At 34.8% G+C, this 20442-nt stretch overlaps 1 protein-coding gene across 6 annotated transcripts in view; it reads right to left on the bottom strand.

The window, feature by feature from the left end:
• LOC132706636 (potassium channel subfamily K member 18-like) overlaps nucleotides 1-20442 on the bottom strand; it is a 203826-nt gene that overhangs the window by 141436 nt on the left and 41948 nt on the right. For 3 of the 6 annotated variants that reach the window (XM_060678094.1, XM_060678092.1, XM_060678093.1), the window contains one exon: nucleotides 5434-5501. The exons of 2 other annotated variants lie outside the window; for them this stretch is intronic. The gene's annotated coding sequence lies outside the window, so the exon portion shown is untranslated. Of the gene's footprint in view, nucleotides 1-5433; nucleotides 5502-8084; nucleotides 8149-20442 lie in introns of those variants that run through there. One more of the 6 variants, XM_060678095.1, reaches the window with a different exon arrangement.

The following is a 20442-nucleotide window of genomic DNA, read 5'->3' as shown; positions in this document are numbered from 1 at the left end:
ATTAATTGAAGTTGCTTTTATCCATAGCTTTATACTTAGTTTCTTTTTTAATTCAGCAGGAATTGTGTTACATAATGTATTTCCAACAATAGAAATGTTCGCTGCCCTATCCTTTTTTTGCAAATGGTTGTGTTAAGTTTTCTTTCGTTTTTTCTCTAGTAAAGTGATGATGATATGTTACTTCAAGTTGTCATACAACTTTCAGAACTCTTTTCTGAATAACCTCTAATGGTGTGAGAATACCAACCAACGCAAAGTACAAGGATTCTGATCTATGTGTCAGGTAAACCTCAATATTTCTACTTGGTATTGTTAAGGCGTTATTAGAAAAGGGTACGTACACAGTTTTTGCAAATTTATGATAAGTAAGTGTTCGTCAAACCAGTTAATCATTAAGCCAAGATCTGCCTTAATTTGCAATTCAACATTATTCCAAGTGTCGGCTTTCATCGTTAGTAGTGTATCATCCGTAAATGGTATGTGTTTCATTAGTATTCATCGTGATCATTTAGGTAGATATTGAATAAAATGGGACCTCAGACTGTGGTATTCCACAGTTCACAGTTTGTTTGTTACTAATAATGTTCTTAATTCTAACTTATTTTTTTCTGTTATGGACGTAGCTCTTGGATAGATGTCGCGCAAGACCCCAATTTATATCAATTGATTCTAATTTGTTTATTAATAAAATATTACTTACTGTATCAAAGGCATTGGCACGATAGCTATATATCCTTCGAGATGATAATACAATTGCATCAGCTGTACTTTTATTTTGTGTAAAACCGAACTGATTGTTAAAAATTAGCTGTTTATGTGAAAGATATTTGATCAATCTTATTTTTAAAACTCTCTCGAATATTTTACTTACATTTGAGACGACAATTAACTGTATTAATTAATTTAATTAATAATTATTTGTATATTGGGCTAACAATAGCATCTTTAAAGTGTTGGGGACACTCACCTGTAGAAATTATCATATTTACTATATACGATAACGTTTGGCTTATTTCTTTGGCAATCTCTTTTAGAATCTTTTAGAATCTCAACATCAAAATACCATCTTCTTCAGTTCGCTGATAATTTATTCAATCTCACCACTATCCGTTTCTTCAGTAAACATCGAGTCTCTGATATTATTATGATTTTCTGAAAAGTCAATGGTTGTGGTTTGGATTTTATTCGCCAACGTTCGTCTTATAGTAGAGAAATAGTCAATAAAAAAATTTGCTACGTCGTATGGATTAGATACTCTCTCGATTTAGTCAGAGTTGTTTTGGTATATTATGTTTTTGTAAACGTTTTTTAGTTCACTAGTAAGATTTACTATTTAATTTCTGTATTTTTTAAATTTTGTAGATTTTTCTATATTACCACTTCTGATATAGACAAGTTATCTCTTGTTTTAATTCTTTTTTTTTTCATTCACGTTTTACGTCTAATTATTTTGATTGCTTGATTTGCCATCGTTAGAACGACTTGAATAAAATCATTTACCGTCCGATCAGAGTCAGTCTTACAGAATACTGGATTGAAATTTTCATTTTTAGCTAGGGTTTTTAATTTAGGCATATGTGCTTTTTGGAATATAATATATTCTTCATTATTTTTACTCTTCATGTAATTTTGATTTAATGGTAACATTAATAGTATTGGAAAATGATCAGTAATGTCGGAGTGTGCCTAAAAGTTCCCTTATCAAAAATTTTAGTCTTTGCAAAAATTCTGATCTAGACATTACTTGCTGTCATTCAATTGATTAAATATGTAAATAATCATGAGTATCAACATCGTTTTGATTCAGGATGTCTATTTGCTTCAATTTAGACATGTCAGTTATTTTTTTACGATGGCCGGCCAGAGCCTGCTACCTAAATGTGATTACTTTAATTCACTGTAATTGAAATATTTTGATTTTTTGCTTATAACTCGAAAACCAGTGAAACTAGATATATCATTGTTTAGTACTTTTAGATAGCAAATTAACTGCTCATTTACGTGCCACTATAAAATATGGCGTGTTCCATTTAAAATTCCCACGTAACATGGATTTTTATATCTTGCCCATTGGGCCTTAAGTTGCGAATGCGATAATTGATCGATATTGAGTTAAAGCAATTTAATAAGGAACCGCGACCAAAAATTCAATTGTCGCGAAAAATATATAAATCGGGTCCATTGTTGCCAAATTTCTTTAAAAGTATTTTTTTATCTCTTAAAACGTTCAAGGTATGAAAAAAGTCCCAAAATGTTTCTCAGAATTTAAAAATGTGTTCCATCTAAAAAACGAAAGTTGATATACATTACGAGTATATCTGGCAACACCGCATGGAAAAAATATTTTACATAGGTAACTCATATTTGCTTACACAAATAACCAACATTTCATTTTTTTAGCGTAAGTCACCAAGGCTTTTTGACGAATCGTGAAACTTAATTTTCCTAATCTCGGTCTTTAGGTTTCATCGACAATCGCACGTCGTAGGCGTGTCCTCTTTTGACAATCTCATTAGGTGATTTTTAGTTAGCGAACCGAACAACCCGATTAACACACGTATCAGGTAGCTCAAACACACTCAATCGGTCTCATTAAGTCGGGCCCCTTTGACGGCCAAATCAAGCGTAACAGACGATAACCAATAGAGCATCCTTTGTCCTCCTCCCCACCCTAGCGTAGGCAACCCGCGTTTCTGGCTTTAGAAAAAAAAGACAATCTCGTTTCAGACTCCCAGACGGGGCAAAAGTTCAAATACAAATCGCCCCGATTCGCTTTACTTTTAATTGCTAATCAAACTACGGGACAAGTGGGTTCTTTTGCAGCGAGATGCCAAGAAGTAATCTGACTTTTCGAAGTAATCAGCATTTTGAACCCCGGCCGTTTTACGCATTTTTCTTTGCCAACAATTTTATTTCCCTTCTCCAATAAGCACCCACTTAAAAATATGTATAATAAAGTTATAAGTAATAATTGTTGTCGAAAATGTGACAACTAATTTATCAATTAAGAAAATTAAAATTACCCATGCACGGGAGGCCTTAACACTCTCTTCCTTCTTTTTCCCACCTTACATTTTAGACGGAACAACTATATAGGCCATCGCATAAGATTATAGAGTAATTAAATCACAAAGTCTTTGTGCAATAAAAAAAATATTCCTTAATGACACTGTAATTGAAACATATTGCCTTAGTGTTCCCAATTTTATAAGAATAGTAACAAAAAAGTTGAAAAAGTGAAAAAGTTGTTACTTTAAATCCATATTTCATAAAATTTTAATGTGCAACAACCTGTCGATCGATATTCTCAAATGACAGAAGTCGGAAAGTTCACTGTTTTTAAGTGATTGCGCTAGAGAAAAGAGAAAGAAGAAGAGAAAAAGAGAAGAGGGGGTAAGGGTAAACAGCAGAGTGGTTTTTTGTTTTTGACATTTTGACCTGGGAGTCATTCACAAAAACCAACACCGACGATTTAATTTTAACTGCCGTAGACGATCGGATGCAATTTTATAAAAGTTAAACCAGTGTTAATTTTAGTCTCAGTCCGGGTGGGAGGGTGGGACAAAGCGGCCCCCCCAGGGTCAAAGAGGTCCGCCTCAAAAATTAACCATTTTTTTTTTATTATTATAATTATAAATTCTGGTTATTTTTAGCCCTTTGCGTAATACCAGGGGTAAAAAAGACTATTAGAGATTATTATAACTGAATCATAATTGATTTATTGAAAGTGTTATTTTATAAATAAATGTGTATAAATACGAATAACAACTTTTTTAGTCGATAGAAAAATAATTGTAATTATTATATATATAACATTATAAATAGGGGAGAGTGGGGCACGACGGCGGAAAGCTTTGCCAAAAGTTGAGTAAATTTAGTTAAAATTGATGGTAAAAAGCTACGCAAATAATAAAAAGACGCTTTGCCGACCATCCCCTACGTATTGAATAGCACTGCAGACAACATACAACCTTGCCTCACATCCATCTTTATTTCAAACTCCACCGACGTCGTTCAGTTGGGGTTAACTCCGCCGTATGATTTCGTGTGACGTCATAGTAGTTAAATAAGTATCAAAAATAAACAAAGTAAAGACCCCGCCCAGCCAGAGAGCCCAATTAGGGGTCGTGTCAGCAAATCGCCGACGTCCGACAGACCCAGATTTATTAACCTGACCTTTAAGGAAAAAAAAACAGGCACTCGACGTGAATAACGTCTTTTCCTTGTCCCGCTAAACAGTCAATCGCGACACCATATTGACCCGATAACGAGCCGATATTCATTACGTTAATGCAAAAACCCGGTCCTTCGGGGCCGAACAATCAATAACCCTTTGTATAAGAACCGCGACCTCCCCGGGACTGGAGAGGTCCTTTTGTACCGTGGAATCAGCTTCTCGGAGCGGTAACTTTTTTGTCGATTTTCAACGCGTCGAGCCGCACTCGAGCCGAAACGATTTTGAAAATTATCCGCGTTTTGTTCGGATTCGTTGGACGACGACGACCACTACGAGAGGCCGTTCGGTTAGCCACAATAACGTCAGGAAATTTTCGAGTGCTTCGGAAAGTTCGCGTGATAGGTTGACATTGTCAACCTATTATGATTCGCCCAGCATGGCCTAACCGAGAGGTTCGTATTTGGACTTAATCGAGTATTGTTTGGCTGCTGTTTCGTCTGAATAACTCAATAACTTTCTAGCCACCTAACAGTCTTCTATTTATTGTTTCAAAGAAACTTTCACAGGCTACTGTAAATCCAGAAGTTTTGTAAACAGTAGTCTTCTGTTTCGTCCCGTTGTTCTAGAAATTGTTTCCGGGAGTTTCCCTTTATCAGTTCTTTATCGACTGACATCGCCAGACCGACAGATGAACCTAGCAAGTTTTATGCTGCCAAGTAATCGGCGCCGTGATTTTCTCAAGCATGAGCATTCCTTTTAATCCAACTGAATATGACGACTGTCAACGAGAGCACGGTGACAGTCTAGTGCTAGTTCTGACATAAAACGTGAAGTACCACAACTGCCTGTCTGCTATCTATATAGGTGCATACGACTACAGTAATGCCACCAAGTTCCGCTTGTAGCACATTGGGCATCTTACCCATAACCACCATACTATTAAGTTTGATATTAAGATGCCATTTCGCCATAGTTATCAAAACCATCTCTCCTATACATAAATCGAGATGTGTGAGACATTGCATTACCTCCAGAGCCTCAGATGATGCGGTTTTCACTGCCCCTGGAATGGTTAAGCACCCTTTGAATGTGTATCAATTTAAGGTGCGCAGTTTGATTAATCTTAGTTTGGTACCTAGGAGGTCTGCTGCGGACCAAGTCGCCCAATTTCCTGCGTGCGCTCTCACAGTCACTGCCTTCGTTCCAAGCCTCGTATTGTTATCAAAAATAAAACAAATAAATGGTTTGCTGCTTACCTTAGATAAAAGTACGTTTTCTATGCTTGGTGCCTAGTTGTTTGGTCATTAATCGCTGTTTATTTATTCTGAAAAAGAAATGTTTATTTGTATAAAAGAAATTTGTTGGGTTAATATATGTATATGATCAAAAATTGATCAGTACTGTGCTTAATGCCTTCGTTGGCATTTTGAAATTGTGATGGAAGGAAGAATGAAAATTATTATTTTAGGATTGTTATCATGTAAGCTATTCGTCCGTCATACTTTGGTTTAATTACATGATCTAGAAATAGAGCTTCATATTTTGAGGTTAAGCGTCCCTATACAAGGGTAATGTTTGGCGCATATTTTTGAAAAATCCTGCATTTTTGAGAAGCGGTCGCGACGTCTAAGTTACTAAAGTAACCATTACGAAACGGAACGGCAAAAGCCAAAAAGGTCCGTCCTCCATCACGGTGGTAAAATTAATTAGGATCCGGCCGCGTAATCAATTACCGATTAGGCGCTCGAGAAAAATCGACTTTTTTCGACGGATGAAATTAATGACGTTTGCTTTTTCCGTTGGTCCAATCGGGGAAGATTTTCGGAACCTTTTTCGGCCAGATTATATCGGAATTCGGTGCAATTGTCCAGTGGTCGCGGAGGCATCTGCTTGGATATAGATGTAAAAATTTCCTTGAATTCTTGGATAATGAAATTTCCAAGAAAATGTTATATATTTTTATAATAATATGGTCTATGCCACTTTTTGTTTTCCCTATACCGACTTAAATTTTTCATATCTGCCCACCCACCATTATTTTTACGTCCTTTCTTCTTTAGCTTAGCTGCATATTTGGATGGACTGCTCAAGAATTCTTTATTATGGCATTTTTTGATTGCTTATTTTGCATTCGATTTAGCCGCCCACAGAAAATATAAGCCGGACTTTACGTTTCGAGGAACGCACAAGTTCTCTTCTAACCGCTGCCAACGCAAAAATCTAAAGTCTGTTCATAGATATAAGAAAGTGACTAACAGATACGAATTAAGGAAAGACCCGGGCAAGCTGTAAGAATGAAATATGGCCGTACTTTGCTTAGAATTTAATTATTTGTGGTTTTGTTAGGAAAGATACTAAACAATATTTATTTATGTATGTATATATGTTTAAATCTAAAATAAAATTACAAATTATTTTTATTACCTACTTAAATTACTTAAAATTATTCATATAATATATCAGTATCACTATCGCTATCATCGCCTGTTCTAATTATTATTTGTTCTATATGATTTGCAATATGGATATACGATTGTTCTGCTTTTTCTATATGTTTAACAGAATTTGTCCAACTTTGTTAAAAACTTCGGTTTCTATAAGTTTGAGGACATTGGAATTAACACGGGGAAAAACATTGTTAAGACGAATGGCACATTTCAGTTGGTGCCAAACATGTTCAATGGGATTAAATATACAGTGGTAAGGTGGAAGCCTTAAAACTGTATGCCCAAGATTTTTTGCATAATTATCACAGACGTATTCCTTTTGTAGGTTCAAGCTTTGTAGTACCTCAATTAATTGCTTTTTGGTATAATCTTCGTGAAAATAAATGTCGTTATTATACATGTAGTTTTGGATTGTTGCTTTTGAGTCACATGAGAAAGGGGTTTTAGTCAACTGTCTACTGTGATAGCTTGCATTGTCCATTACAATGACGCTATTAGGAGGAATGTTTCCAGTCAGCGGTGGTGTCTTCATGGTGATCCGGAGAAGAATCTTTAATATTTTTCGCAGACAGAGAAAGTCCAAAATAGCTATTCTTTTACCTCTTTTTGATGGCGCGTTTGTTGTACACTTATCAGTTGAGTCAACCCCACCTTTTTCCGGGGTATCATAAGTGTCGAACCAGGTTTCATCCAAGTAAATAATTGGCCTTTGTTGTTGTCTGTTGTTGTGTTCCGAATTCTAAGCGATTCCATTAAAACTTGCCTTTTGTCAATTTTTTAAAATCTAAGACCCATGTGTTGAATACACTTCCATAAGGTAGTTCTGCCACATTTAACACCGGTTTCATCTTTTTCAAGTCTCCTAATTAAGATATCTAATATAGGCTTACTTTCATCTACACTGGAGAAAATGTCAGCATCGCTTCTTTTTTTCCTCGCTGAAATGGGATTATTCGCAATTTTCCATACAGTTGATGTTGTAATTTTCGTCAGTGTGGCCGTTTCTTCTAAACATGCTTGCTTGCTGGTACCAAGTTCAATGAGAGTCGAATAAACATTGTTTATAACTTCCTTAGTCTCAATAGAATAGTGTTTTCTACATTTGGGCGGGAGCATCTCCTGAGATACACTAGACTCGCACATATTTTGCATAATTCGCACACGATTCAACACACGCTGTAGTACACACGAAATAAGAATGATTACTAATAAATTTAAACTAAGTAGTATACCAAACCAAAGGATATTAAACACAGGTAGGTATAAAATTATTTTCTATTACGGACCACAATTTTACCTGAATTTAAATTCCGAAACTTTAAGTAATAATCTTGTTGCATTGTATGTTAATGACCACCCTTGTATAATTGTCACTTTCTTATACTTATGAACATACCTGCTAAGTCCGCATTAAAGTAACCTACAAAAACAGATGCACGGTCGGTAAACAAACTTCATACCCTGACAACATAAATCTCGCTCGTTAGCGTCCGCATAAGCCGGGGGTGGGAGCTGACAATGCGGCCATCGTGGCGACAAAAAACTTTTTGTCCCCACGGGAGAAATCTTCGAGGCACAGGGTTTCGCAGATGCGGAAAGTCGCTTTTCCGGAAAATATGCGTCACCCGAAGCGATACGAACTGTCAAATACGACAACGGAAAACCACGCGAATAGGTTCATCGTTCATCGTGGAAAAAAAAATCCGTAACGGTTATCGAACATTATGCGTTTTGGGAAAACAGGACGTAGCAATTTGCTAAAAATTTGGACAAACAGGTTTTCTTTATCGATGTTAAATGTTTCAGCGCAGTGTTGCCGATTGTATCAATAAGTTCGACTTTTTAAGTTCCGATAGTTGTTGTATCGTCGTTTTCGAGGTATTAATTATTTCCAGTATTTGTAGTACTAACACAAACCCTCGATTTACATCCTTAATGCTGGGTTATTCGGAAAGCTGAATTTTTGACTACAATTTGCCTTTTTGTTAAAAACGAGTATAGTAAAATTGGAATTTTATGAATTAGAATACTGGAACTGGATAAAGTATTCTATTTTTAACAAAATAAAATATTTTTATTAAGGTTTAGTTTTTATTGCGGAATCATGGTGCGAAATATACAAAAAAGGACACGCGTACTATAGAAGTGGATGAAGCGTCCACGAATTGAGCAATTGATGATGTAATACAAGGATGGTTGTCGTATAGAAAAGCTGCGTTAAAATACAACCTCAAACCCTGGAGAGCAGACCCTCGCGGATTTTTCATTCAAAATTCACGGGTCTACAAGTCTTCTCTTTGGAAGAACTAACCCAAGTACAAATTCGGAAACTTCCGTACGAATACGCGAAATATACAGGTAAATGGGACGAAAATCAAATGGCCGGCTTAGAGTGGATGTGTAAATACAGATCGATCATTCGCCTTTAATAAGACTGCAGGGCTAGAGGTCTGTAATAGTTTGACTGATGTGTCGCAGCTAGATAATTTTGCTGCCGACATAATGTGTAACTTTGACGAGTCCGGTGTGTCTACTGTTGAATTTTGAATCCCAAATCACAGAATCCAGTGGAACAAATTGTGTCAGCGGGAAGAAGCGAATTGATAACATTTGGTGCTATTATTTCTACCCCTTAGTTATTTGCATTTTTATGTGTGCACTACAAAGACCATTTTCTTGAAGGTGCGCCTTGTTTCTATATTAAAGCATATTCAGAAACATACATAATTTTCAGAAGAACGCAAAATCAGTCTCTGAAATCCGAATATAACTGGCAACGCCGAACTAGGAACTGCTGTTGCCAGAGACTACTATTGTCTGTGCCATTGTTGTTTACATTTTTGATGGTTATGATTCTCTCCCTACCTTTTTCGTGTTTTTGTGAAAAACTTGTTGTGTTTATGGTCAAAACGGTAAGGAAAAGAATGTGCCTATATACGAGTGTTTCCTTATGTAAAGTTAATTTAAAATATTTAAAAGTATCACATTTCGTGAATTCGACTTTATTTACGTTTTCAACAGAAGTTAAACCAATAAGTTTATTTAGTTAGTTTAATTAGCTGGTATCGTGTCTATAACGCTTAAAGAACCAAAACGTTAAAATACTTACAGAATTGTACTAAAGACTCTGCACTTAATGCCGTTTTTGCCTGAAAGGGATTTCGACATATTTTGAGAAATTACTGCATCCAAACATTGACGACTTGCCAGCGGCCATGTTGGTTGTTGGAAGCCGGAAGGCCTTATGGGTAGAACGTCAGATAATGGAATTGGAGCTATCATTGGTTAAAAACGAAATTTCAAACCTCACGCACGCGCACATTGACCAGACCTTTTCGAAATTTCGTTACATAGTTGCTTCACAAGTTCCTGTACTATTAGCATAGGCAGGGCCTCTATATGTCTAGTAGCTATATGACTTTAAGATTAAATTGTCAAAGACTGTAGAACGATCTCATACAAAAGATCTCAATTAGGTGATTACAAAATAAGTAAACGATGGATGAAAGTTTTATTTTTTGTTATTTTTCTTAAGATTTATTGACTATGAGTCGAGTAAAACATTACTACACTACAAATAAATATTTTTGTAATATTCATTAAAATTAAAAAAAAATAATTAATTAAAAAATAAAACGTATAAAGTGTACGAAGGGTAACCATTTTCCCTACCTTTCTTGTTACACAAAACTGGAAAAAATGTTTTCTTAATAAATGTAGTTTTAGATAGTTTTGGATGGTTTCATTTTACAAATCTTCTTTCTTCACTTTTTAAATCTCATTTATAACACATTTGTTTGTCGACGCAATGGCCGTCGTCAATTTTTTATAAATTCAAGTGAAAATATTTGAATTTTGTTAGAAAACTGGTTTTAATTTCGGTAATTAGGGATATAGGAATACGAAATATGAATTAAAAGAGTTTGAGAAAATTTTATAATAAATAATTGAAGAAAAGTCTTTTCTAAAATTCTGTGTGATAGAGAAAATTGATGATTTTGGTGCAAAAATTTCAGCTTTTTAGATATTATATATAATCTGACCCCACTCAGTCAGCAACACATTTTTGGAAAATTTTATTTCTAGCAGATGGTCTTTGTACATTTTTTAAAATGCATCTAAATAAATAAAAAATATATTAAAAAAATAAACCGTAAACAAGAATTTTGAAGTTTCTGAAGATACGGCCTTTCTCTATAATAATAATAGTTATTTAGGGCGAGAAAAAGCAATATTTATCTGTATAATCTTATGCGTAAGGCTTAAGCAATGTATTATCCTTCAATTTTAAGCCTCCTACAGCAAGTAGGTTACAGCAATTATCTACGGAATTACAATGATTTAGGTGTTACATAACTGGTGATTCGCAAAGATATTTTTGGAGGTTAATATTTAAAGGACTCATGCAGCCAAGCTTTAAAGAACAATGTGTTTTTTGTTCGAATTTCCGGATAATTTGTTTGGCGCATACCCAATAAATCTACTGTTTCTGCCTCTGTTTCATTACGTTATTTTAGGCGCCTCTCGCGAAAATTGCAAATTGAGTTGCCACAAACACAAGTAAAATGATAAAATTATCGTTCGGGTTTATTACTCTCGAAAATCCAATTAATTTTATACGATAATTTCACGGTAGTTCCTTGTCGGTGCTGTCGGGCCGCGCGTTCGTCCAACCAAATTTCGTGAAACAAATTCTACTTTTCAATTTAACTACTGACTTACGGCGGTTTATAATCCCTACTGGTAACAGAGAATAGACGACAAAAATAGTTTCATTTCATTTGTTTTGTGAAGACGAAATTCGTATTTGTGAAAGTTACCAGAACGCGGAACTGCGGTTTTATAGCCATTATTCCAAAAAGTTTGAACGGCCGCTTTATTCTAGAGTCTTGCGCAATAATCCACACTGAGGGCGGTATGGTTTTCCAGGCATAAAAATTAAACAAAACCTCGGTTCTTTTTCGATGAACGCGAAAGTCGCTGGGATTTTTTCGGAACAAGGCGAACCGTAAAAGAATTGCTATTTTTTTTAAATAAAACTATTTATAACTTAATATATATATATATATATATATATATATATATATATATATATATATATATATATATATATATATATATATATATATATATATATATATATATATATATATATATATGTCGGTCTAGAACGTTCTACGCCGTTTTCCGACACCTAACCTCCACTCTTCTCTATTTAACCATAGCTGGTCTGGTAATTCTCTTTCTATTAGTTCCTTTTCTATTCCCTCCTTCCAACTTTTTCTAGGCCTTCCCCTTTTATTTTTCCCTTGCGGTGTCCACAATAGTATTTGTTTCGGGATTCGGTTTTCGGGCATGCGCTGTACGTGTCCAAACCATATAAGTTGTTTTGTTTTTATGTCGTCTACTATTGTATGTTTTATTCCCATGATCTCTCTTATCTTTTTATTTGTTAATTTTTCTTTTTTTGATCTTCCAGCCGATCTCCTCCAGAAGTCCATTTCGGTTGCTAGTAACATATTTTCTGTTTTGTTCTTTAGCTGCCATACCTCACTTCCGTATGTGATGATACTTTTTATTATTGTATTATATATGGTTTTTTTATTAGTTTTGGATATACTTTGGTCCCACAAGATCCCATTCAGCATGGCTATTGCTTTTCTTCCTTGTATTATTCTTTCTTTTATTCCCTCATCTAGTCTTCCGTCCTGCGTTATTTTTAGTCCTAGATATTTATACTCCTGGCAGTCTTTTATTAGGCTTCCGTCTTCCAATGTTATATTTCCAGATGTTCCTCCTACAGTCATACTTTCAGTTTTTGTGATGTTAACTTCTAATCCCCATTTTCCATACTCTTCTACTAACTTTCGTGCCATATATTCTAGATCATCATGATCTTGTGCTAAGAGAATTTGATCATCCGCAAAGAAAAGGGTATATAATGTTGTTTCATTTAATAGTGGGATTCCCATTCCTCTGCATTTGTTCATCCATTTTTGTAAGGCTTGTTGTAGGTATATTTTGAATAATACAGGAGACAGGCAGCATCCTTGTTTGAGGCCCTTTGTAATTGGTATGTAATACTTTTTTTTATTATCAGCATGGTCGGTAAGTGTTCTGATATGCTAATCTGTGCGGTAGGTATTGTGCGTTCAATTTATCTTGATAAAATTTTAATTATCTGCAACTTTTTTGTTTGTAGAGATATCAAGGTAACCATAATATATAGTGACATATAAAACAAAACAATATCAATTATCTGACATATAAGACAATTATTATTATTATTGACATTATTGTTAAAATGTTTTTTCGCGAATCCGTCAAAGGAGTGATATGCTTCAAGTATACTTTCTGAACAATAAAAGTGCAACCGCAGCTCCTCGCCAGTATATTAGACCAGAGCGGCGAGTTCCTTCAAAACATATATTTCCAAGGTTGGCAAAGAAATCTTCAGAAAACGGTACCATATTAAATTCTAAAAAGGTGTTTTAAATGAAGAAAATAACATCCAGTGTCCACTATTACTAGAGTATATGAAGAGAATGGTATTTCTCGGGGCTCAATTCACTCAGTTTTGAAAGAATATAAATATAATGCATTTAAAGTTCGTAAAACTCAAAAACTAAGTGCAAAACAATGTCAAAGGAGGATGTTTTCTTTGGCTAAATAATCCTAGACAAATAAACCCAGGGGTACCAATCAATTAATGTATGGTGTGGTGTCATGGATGGGCATATTTTGGATCCGATATTTGTAGATCAAAAGTTAACTGAGGATCATCATTTGCAACTCTTAGGGCACCAAATAGAACAATATATAGAAGATTTACCCCTAATTATATCAGCGCTAATTATATGGGAGCAAGACGTTGCCCCTCCTCACAATATTGTGCAAGTTAAAAATTTTCTTAACATGGAATATCCCAGGGGTTGGATAGGGAACGGCGGAACTATGGATTGGGCAGCCAACTGCCCCGACTTAACTTTAATTTTTTAATCAATCAGTTAAAAGACAATCCGGAAATGTTACTAAGTGCAAGATATCATACAATTACAGGGTATGAGAAATGTGTTCAGGAAAATGATGGTCACATACAGCAGTATTTAGAATAGTTAAAGAATTTTTTACTTTAGTGTGACTTGTCATTTTCAGTGTTTTTGCTCTACCTTAATTTGCAAACAATTATTGTGTATAAGTAAATACATTTTATTAAACACATATATAATATACAGGGTATTCCATTAAGAAATATATTAGGTAGGCTTATATGTCAGAAAATTGGTAGTGTTTTGTTTTATACGTCACTTGGAAAACAATTTGGCTACTAACCCTACATTTTGTTTTTTATTGTTTACCTTGATATCTCTAAAAACAAAATAGTTACAGCCAATTGAAATGTTATCATACCTACTAAAATGATAAACAGGAGTGAGTTTCCCACTTAGTTCACTCATCTAAAAATCTCAAAATCTAAAAATATAAATGACTGTAATCAATTCACGCTATTACGAATAAATTTTAAAACTAGTAAAGAAAAAGACTGTAAAGATTGTTTACTGAGAACTGTAAATAACATTAAAAAAGATACAAAAATATTTTGGTCATATATAAATATCAGAAAGAATACAAAATGGTTCATAAGGTGTTTTCTTTTTCTTTTTTCTTTCCTCTATATTTATATTTTATTTATTGTTTATTTATATTTCATCTAATTACTCAGAAAGGAGAGTCGATATCCATAATTTTTCAGTTAACAGTTTCTGTGGTGCGTCGTTTGTGTAAATCTGCTTTATCCGATGTAAATTGCAATTTGTGAGCAGGTGTCTCGTAGAAGGCCAAGTGCGACACATTGGTTCTACTGCGCAAACCGATTTCATTGCATAGTGCTGTCAAGCAAAGGGCCAATTAGATATTGCAGAAAGCCAAGTATCCATCATATTGCAAGTTGCAAATATATTGCTGCAATTCACATAGATTTAATAATAATAATAATAAATATATGCAAAATAAAAACTTTAGTTTCGACAGTAAAAAATTCTACAGATCCTTAAAGGAAAAAGAGATCAAGGGGACGGAATTTAATATAACGAAATAGTAAAATCTAATACATTTCCTAAATGGCTGACCACTGGTAGGACGTTTTTGCTCCCTAAGGACGTAAAAAACTACAGCCCATTATCTGCCTATGCACCATTTACAAAAATTTTACAAGCATTTTAACAACTAGACTTCAAGAGTTTATGGATACGAATGCGATACTACCCTTAGAGCAAAAAAGCTGCTGCAGAGAATCTAAAGGTTGAATGGACCAGTTATTACTGTCAAAGTGTATCCTGAAAGAATGTAAACAAAGGAAACGCAATGTGACTCTAGCGTGGGCGGACTACAGAAAATCTTATGATAGCGTGCCTCTCTCGTGGATTTTAAAAAGCTTGGAATGTATCGGAGTCCATCCCATATTAGTGACAACATGCAGGATCATGATGAAGAACTGGAACACAAAGATCTACTTAAACACCTCCCTTGAAACCACAACTAAAACTTACATACGTATATACATAGGGGAATATTTCAAGGAGATTTCTTATCACCGCTCTTATTTTGTATATCACTTTCCAGTGAGCTTAACGAACTGAAAGCGGGTTTTGTTATGAAGGGCACGAAGCAGAACTAGAGGATTTTTAACGACAACATTAGCATGGAATTTGCTATAGAGAAATGTGCCATAGCGGTATTCAAGAAGGGAGTATTACACACTAAACATAACACCAGAGAGGCAGTAGACAGAGTAGAAGGGGAAGAAAACTATAAATATTTCGGCATAGAGGAAGGAAAACGCATTCCGACAGATTTTAAAAACAGAGTTGAGCAGCCAAAATAAAATCACTGTCATAGGACAGTTCGCCTTACCCGTTCTTCAATTTAGTTTTGGAATTATTGACTTTAGATTAGAGAAAATGAGAACTCTATATAGCGGAACCAGAAAACTTCTTAATATGTACGGAATGCAGCACCCAAGAGCCGACATTCATGGATTATAAGATATAAGACCAAGAAATAGATCCCAGATACACCTACTCATGGCTCGCTAAAGGAAATCCTAATAAAATCACATTAATACTCGATATTACTCAAAAGTATCCCAAAGAACGCTATAGACTCGAAGTGTCGATGAAACAATGCATCATATCCTCTCTGGCTGTCATGATAATGTGGCTAAACTAATGCACTTCAAAATATGAAAAAAAAGATATTAACACCACCAGAAATTGGTATGATCACAGAGCCGAACAGGTCACAAGCAAGGAAGATGCTACAATACTGTGGAATCAACAAATTCAAACAGGTAGGCAAATAACAGCAAACAAACCGGATATTGTTATTAAAGATAGACGTAACCACTTATCTACGATAATGGACGTTGAAATTACAGCTGACAATAATATTGTGGCGAAAGAAGCCGAAAAATTAATTAAATACTGGGACCTAGCCATCGAAATAGGTAGAATGTGGAATATTAAGACAAAAAATTTTCCCCAATATAATTAATTTAATTGGATGGTAATAATAATAACAACAATAATAATAATAATCATATAATATATAATAAAATATGTAATAATATTTAACGAATATCTCCATATGCAAAACAACCCCGCCAATCCAACGTTTACTTCGGAAGTAGGAACATTTTTTTCCGCCAGAGGTCTCATTGAATTGGAAATAACCGTGATTTTCCGACAAGAGAGGGTATGAGACTGACAGTTTGCATCCTTTCTCCATCAGAATACGGAATCAATTAAAGTAGTTTGCAATTATCCGAACAATATTCTTAAATACAAAAGTATCTTTCAAGGTATCCGACAAAAAAATGTTTATGTATACACTCGTCATATCATATTTGTGAAACATTAAATTAATTATATTAATTTAATTAAACAATCAAATAAACCACCACTTCAAATTACAGGCCAATTTTCTTTATTTGCGGTTTGCTGATGATGCAACTGTGTTTTAATGCAAAAAATGCATAAAAATTTATAAATTACGCAAAATCCAAGCCTCAGGCTTGTCGGAAATTAGACGAGACGTACACTTTGGCCTCGTTGAATCTCACATCAAATATGCTTTTCCCTTCTGGGTCACGCTTACCATTGTTTACCATAGAGTTTGAATATTTAATCCACAAATATAAACACTACTTTCCTAGTCACCGGCACCAATTCCTCATAGCAGACTGGTTAGAAATTCATTTACGTATCACAATTTAAAATGATGTTGACCCACAGCTGCGGAATGTTGGGAAACTAACGTGCTCTAGTAAAGAACTAAAAAGTTTTCTGCTCGGAAAGGTTTCTACCTAAAACTTTTATTCCTTTTTTGTTTGTTTTAATTGTGCGATACATTCGTTTCGCGTCGTGTGAGTTTTAAAATTGGTTAGTTGATCGATTTCATGCCCGGCTTCGTGATTGCGTTCGGGAACTGATGATTTCTCGTAGTCTTAACTCTCTTTCATGTTCTTTGTCTAACCTAGCATAGTTGATATTTTTCATCCGGTCTCTCCAATGTATTCTTTGTCGCATATGCATGGAATGCTGTAAACTCCTGGCAACTCGAATGGAATTCTGTCTTTGACGAATCGAAGATGTTCGGTGAACTTTTGAAGACTCGCTCCGCTCGTGTCAAATAAACTCGTGAGTTAAATGCCGTTTACCGCACTTGTTGTATAATATACTATGTTATTTTAATTTTAATCATCCTGGTTATATAGTTCTGCCGTGGTAGCATTTGAAGTACAAAAATAGAAACATGAAACTTTTTTTGATTTTTATTTGCATTCATTGAATTTACAATTAAGAAAAATTAGTCAATTCTAGAAACTTTACATTTAAAAAGCGAACAAAAATTTTCTTTTAAATTCCACATTGCCCTGTACGATGCTTTCACTGAAAACAGCATAAAACAATTAAATGCGCATTTTCTACCGACCGACTGTGCATGTTTTGCGAAAGCATTTTCCGATAATAATTAAATCAAAAAGAAATCGAGAGGCTCCCATAAATTTTTCCGCGGCCGCTTTTATCGTTCGCCGATAAAATGGGCGCCGCATATTTATCGCCGATTTCCTGCGGAATGGCGCGTTTTTTTTTTTTTTTTCGAAAACCCACCTTCGGCAAAAATTAATTCGACATCCGTAAGGGGTGTCTTAACGGGAATTTCGGCGTTTCGTTATGGCAAGGTAAAAAAGTCGTAAATTTAGGATAGGAACTTGCCTATACCGGGTGATTAAAAATTAACTCCACCCTAACGGCTTTGCTTTCCAATATTGCGACGATGCAAACACAAAGCAAACCACGTTAAATTGGACAACTTTCAGTATTTTAAGCTCTATACGCGTTAGTGTCCTCAAGAATGTCCTATAACGTTATTCTCTGGAGACAGACCAGGACAACAACATCGTAAGAATATCAGCTGAAGGCAAAGCTTTGAAAACACAAAATACTCACCATAACGACTATCCAAATGCATAATATTTTACCAGAACAAGTTTTGACGAATATTTAAATAGAAGTTCAGAGAAGTTTGCACAAATACGAAATAACTTAATTGATTGTAATTGAAAACTACGAACGTTATAGCATACTTTGTGTCAAACACTGTAACAAATAATTGAGCAATTATTGTTAAGCAAGATGTTTTTGCTTAGCAAATTAATACAAGTGTGTCACGGTTTTTAAAATTATCGCAATTATTTGGAAAACCTGAGAGACAGAATTGACAAACTCGTGACTAAGCTGCCGGAAACGTCCGAAGTGACTGAAATCAATGTGTCATGCACTGGGTCAGTAGCGCAGCTAAGCTAAACTGCGCCAGTCGACGGTACAACTAACTCAAATCTGTATTGCTTGTTATGCAATTATCTGAAATAAAAGTCGTTTATTTTATCATCATTAATAATCTGTTCTCTATATCAGAAATGTGTAGAGGAGCCAAAGGCCAACGGATTCAGAATTAGGCATTATCCCAATTTTCTCCTCTTTTTTTAATGATATGCTACATTGCTTTTCGCCAATTCGCTGGTTTTGCTTCCTCGATGACTTGATCAAACAGTAGCTTAGGGTCCGCCATTTTGAATGTTGTGTTGCGTCTTCCCCTAAATTCTCTCACTTGGGTCCATATAACTTCTTTTAAAAATCCCTCTTCGCTTCCAATATGGATGATTGTTAGTCTTTTCCATTTTTCAGAATGCACCGGAATACCCGTTGGTAGGTCTTCCATGAAAGCTTGGCAAAAAGAGTGGTTATATTTTTGTAATGCCATATTCTCTTCGATATTCTTCTCTCGCATTTTCTCTATCTATATATCATTATTGTCTAGCAGATCACCATCCATTCATCTGAAGAACTATCAACTATAACTATAATAAGTATTCAACTATGTTCACTCCAGCAAATTTATAGTGAATCCATTATAGTATTTCAAATTTATGTTTAATTAATGTAGCAAGCTGTGACCGAATAAGACAAAAAACGTCAATATCATTACAGAAGTCATTCAATAATTTAATCAACTGATAGAGAGCACCTTTGATCAGAAATTGGTTCTTGGAGTTACTGGGTGAAATACAGGTGATGTCCTTGCAGTCCTTGAAGGAAAATGAAAGTTCAGCTGGCTCAGCAATTCAGTTCAATCCACTAACGAATTGCAAAGTTTATATAAAAACTGAAATATAACTTACCTCCTATGAGTCGACAGTGAAGGAACCTTAAACATTAGTAATAACTCACTCTATGGCAGTCATCAAAAATAATATACAATGTTTAGTAAAACTTGTCACAAACCTCAGTAGCATTTTTATTACTTAGGAAATTTAACCAATCTGTATGAAGTATTTTTTGTAAAGTTCGTGGAAATCTGCTCTCCTGAAATTATATTTGCATTTTTGTAAGTTGGTTTGACAGTTGAGACACGTACTAATATTCAACGCTACTTAACTAGTGGCAATGACTCTTCTGTGACTATATCAAGTAGTCTATTATGGCTATTTAAAACGCTGTTATGTTGATAGATATAAGACATTATTTCCAAATTGCTCAAAAAAACTCACCAAGTCAGGTTTAGGTATGCTGCGTGGTATGTAAATAACAAAAACATAAATTCTTGTATGATCCCGAGTAAATGTACAACCCCCCTAACTATACCGATATTATTCCTAATCGTATTTAAATCTACAGGAGTCGCCTTAAAATCGGTCTTAACTGCTAACACGCCGCCCCCACCACGCCAAAGATCAACACTTCGAAGGTCTCTATCACATCTGAAAACTGTGTATATGTTGTCAAACTCTTATATTTAAGCCGAAGTTTTATCTCAACCTTTGCGAGGTCTTTTGTTCTTCAAGCTCTTTTGATGTTCTATCGGAAATTATTATTATATTTTTTTACAAGTCGACTTTTTTCAACCCTTTGGATTGCCTACGATCTACTCGATACACTTTTATATTATGAATGTTTACATCTGAGCAGACCGTAAGTAAAATATCAGTCGCTAGTACAACATCATTTGTCTCTCTGTTTTGATCATCTGAGAGAACATATTCAGGGGCATTAAAGATCATTACCACAAATCGAATCTCTAATAATCTCAACAGTGGAGGCCATAACACCATCAACCTCTGGTGCACATCCCGGCCAAAATCAATTGAAAACTGCCTGGCTGCATTCAAACCTAATCTAGGGTGAATATTTCTTTTTTAAAATCAAAAAGAGCGAACTTTTGTTCGAATTACACTTTTGGTGTGTTCATCGATAATTG

Source organism: Cylas formicarius, unplaced genomic scaffold, assembly GCF_029955315.1.
Source record: "Cylas formicarius isolate icCylForm1 unplaced genomic scaffold, icCylForm1.1 PGA_scaffold_8__14_contigs__length_24414737, whole genome shotgun sequence".
NCBI classification, from domain to species: Eukaryota; Metazoa; Arthropoda; class Insecta; order Coleoptera; family Brentidae; genus Cylas; species Cylas formicarius.
Note: the sequence above shows the minus strand (reverse complement) of the source record. Positions and strands in the feature narration are given on the sequence as shown.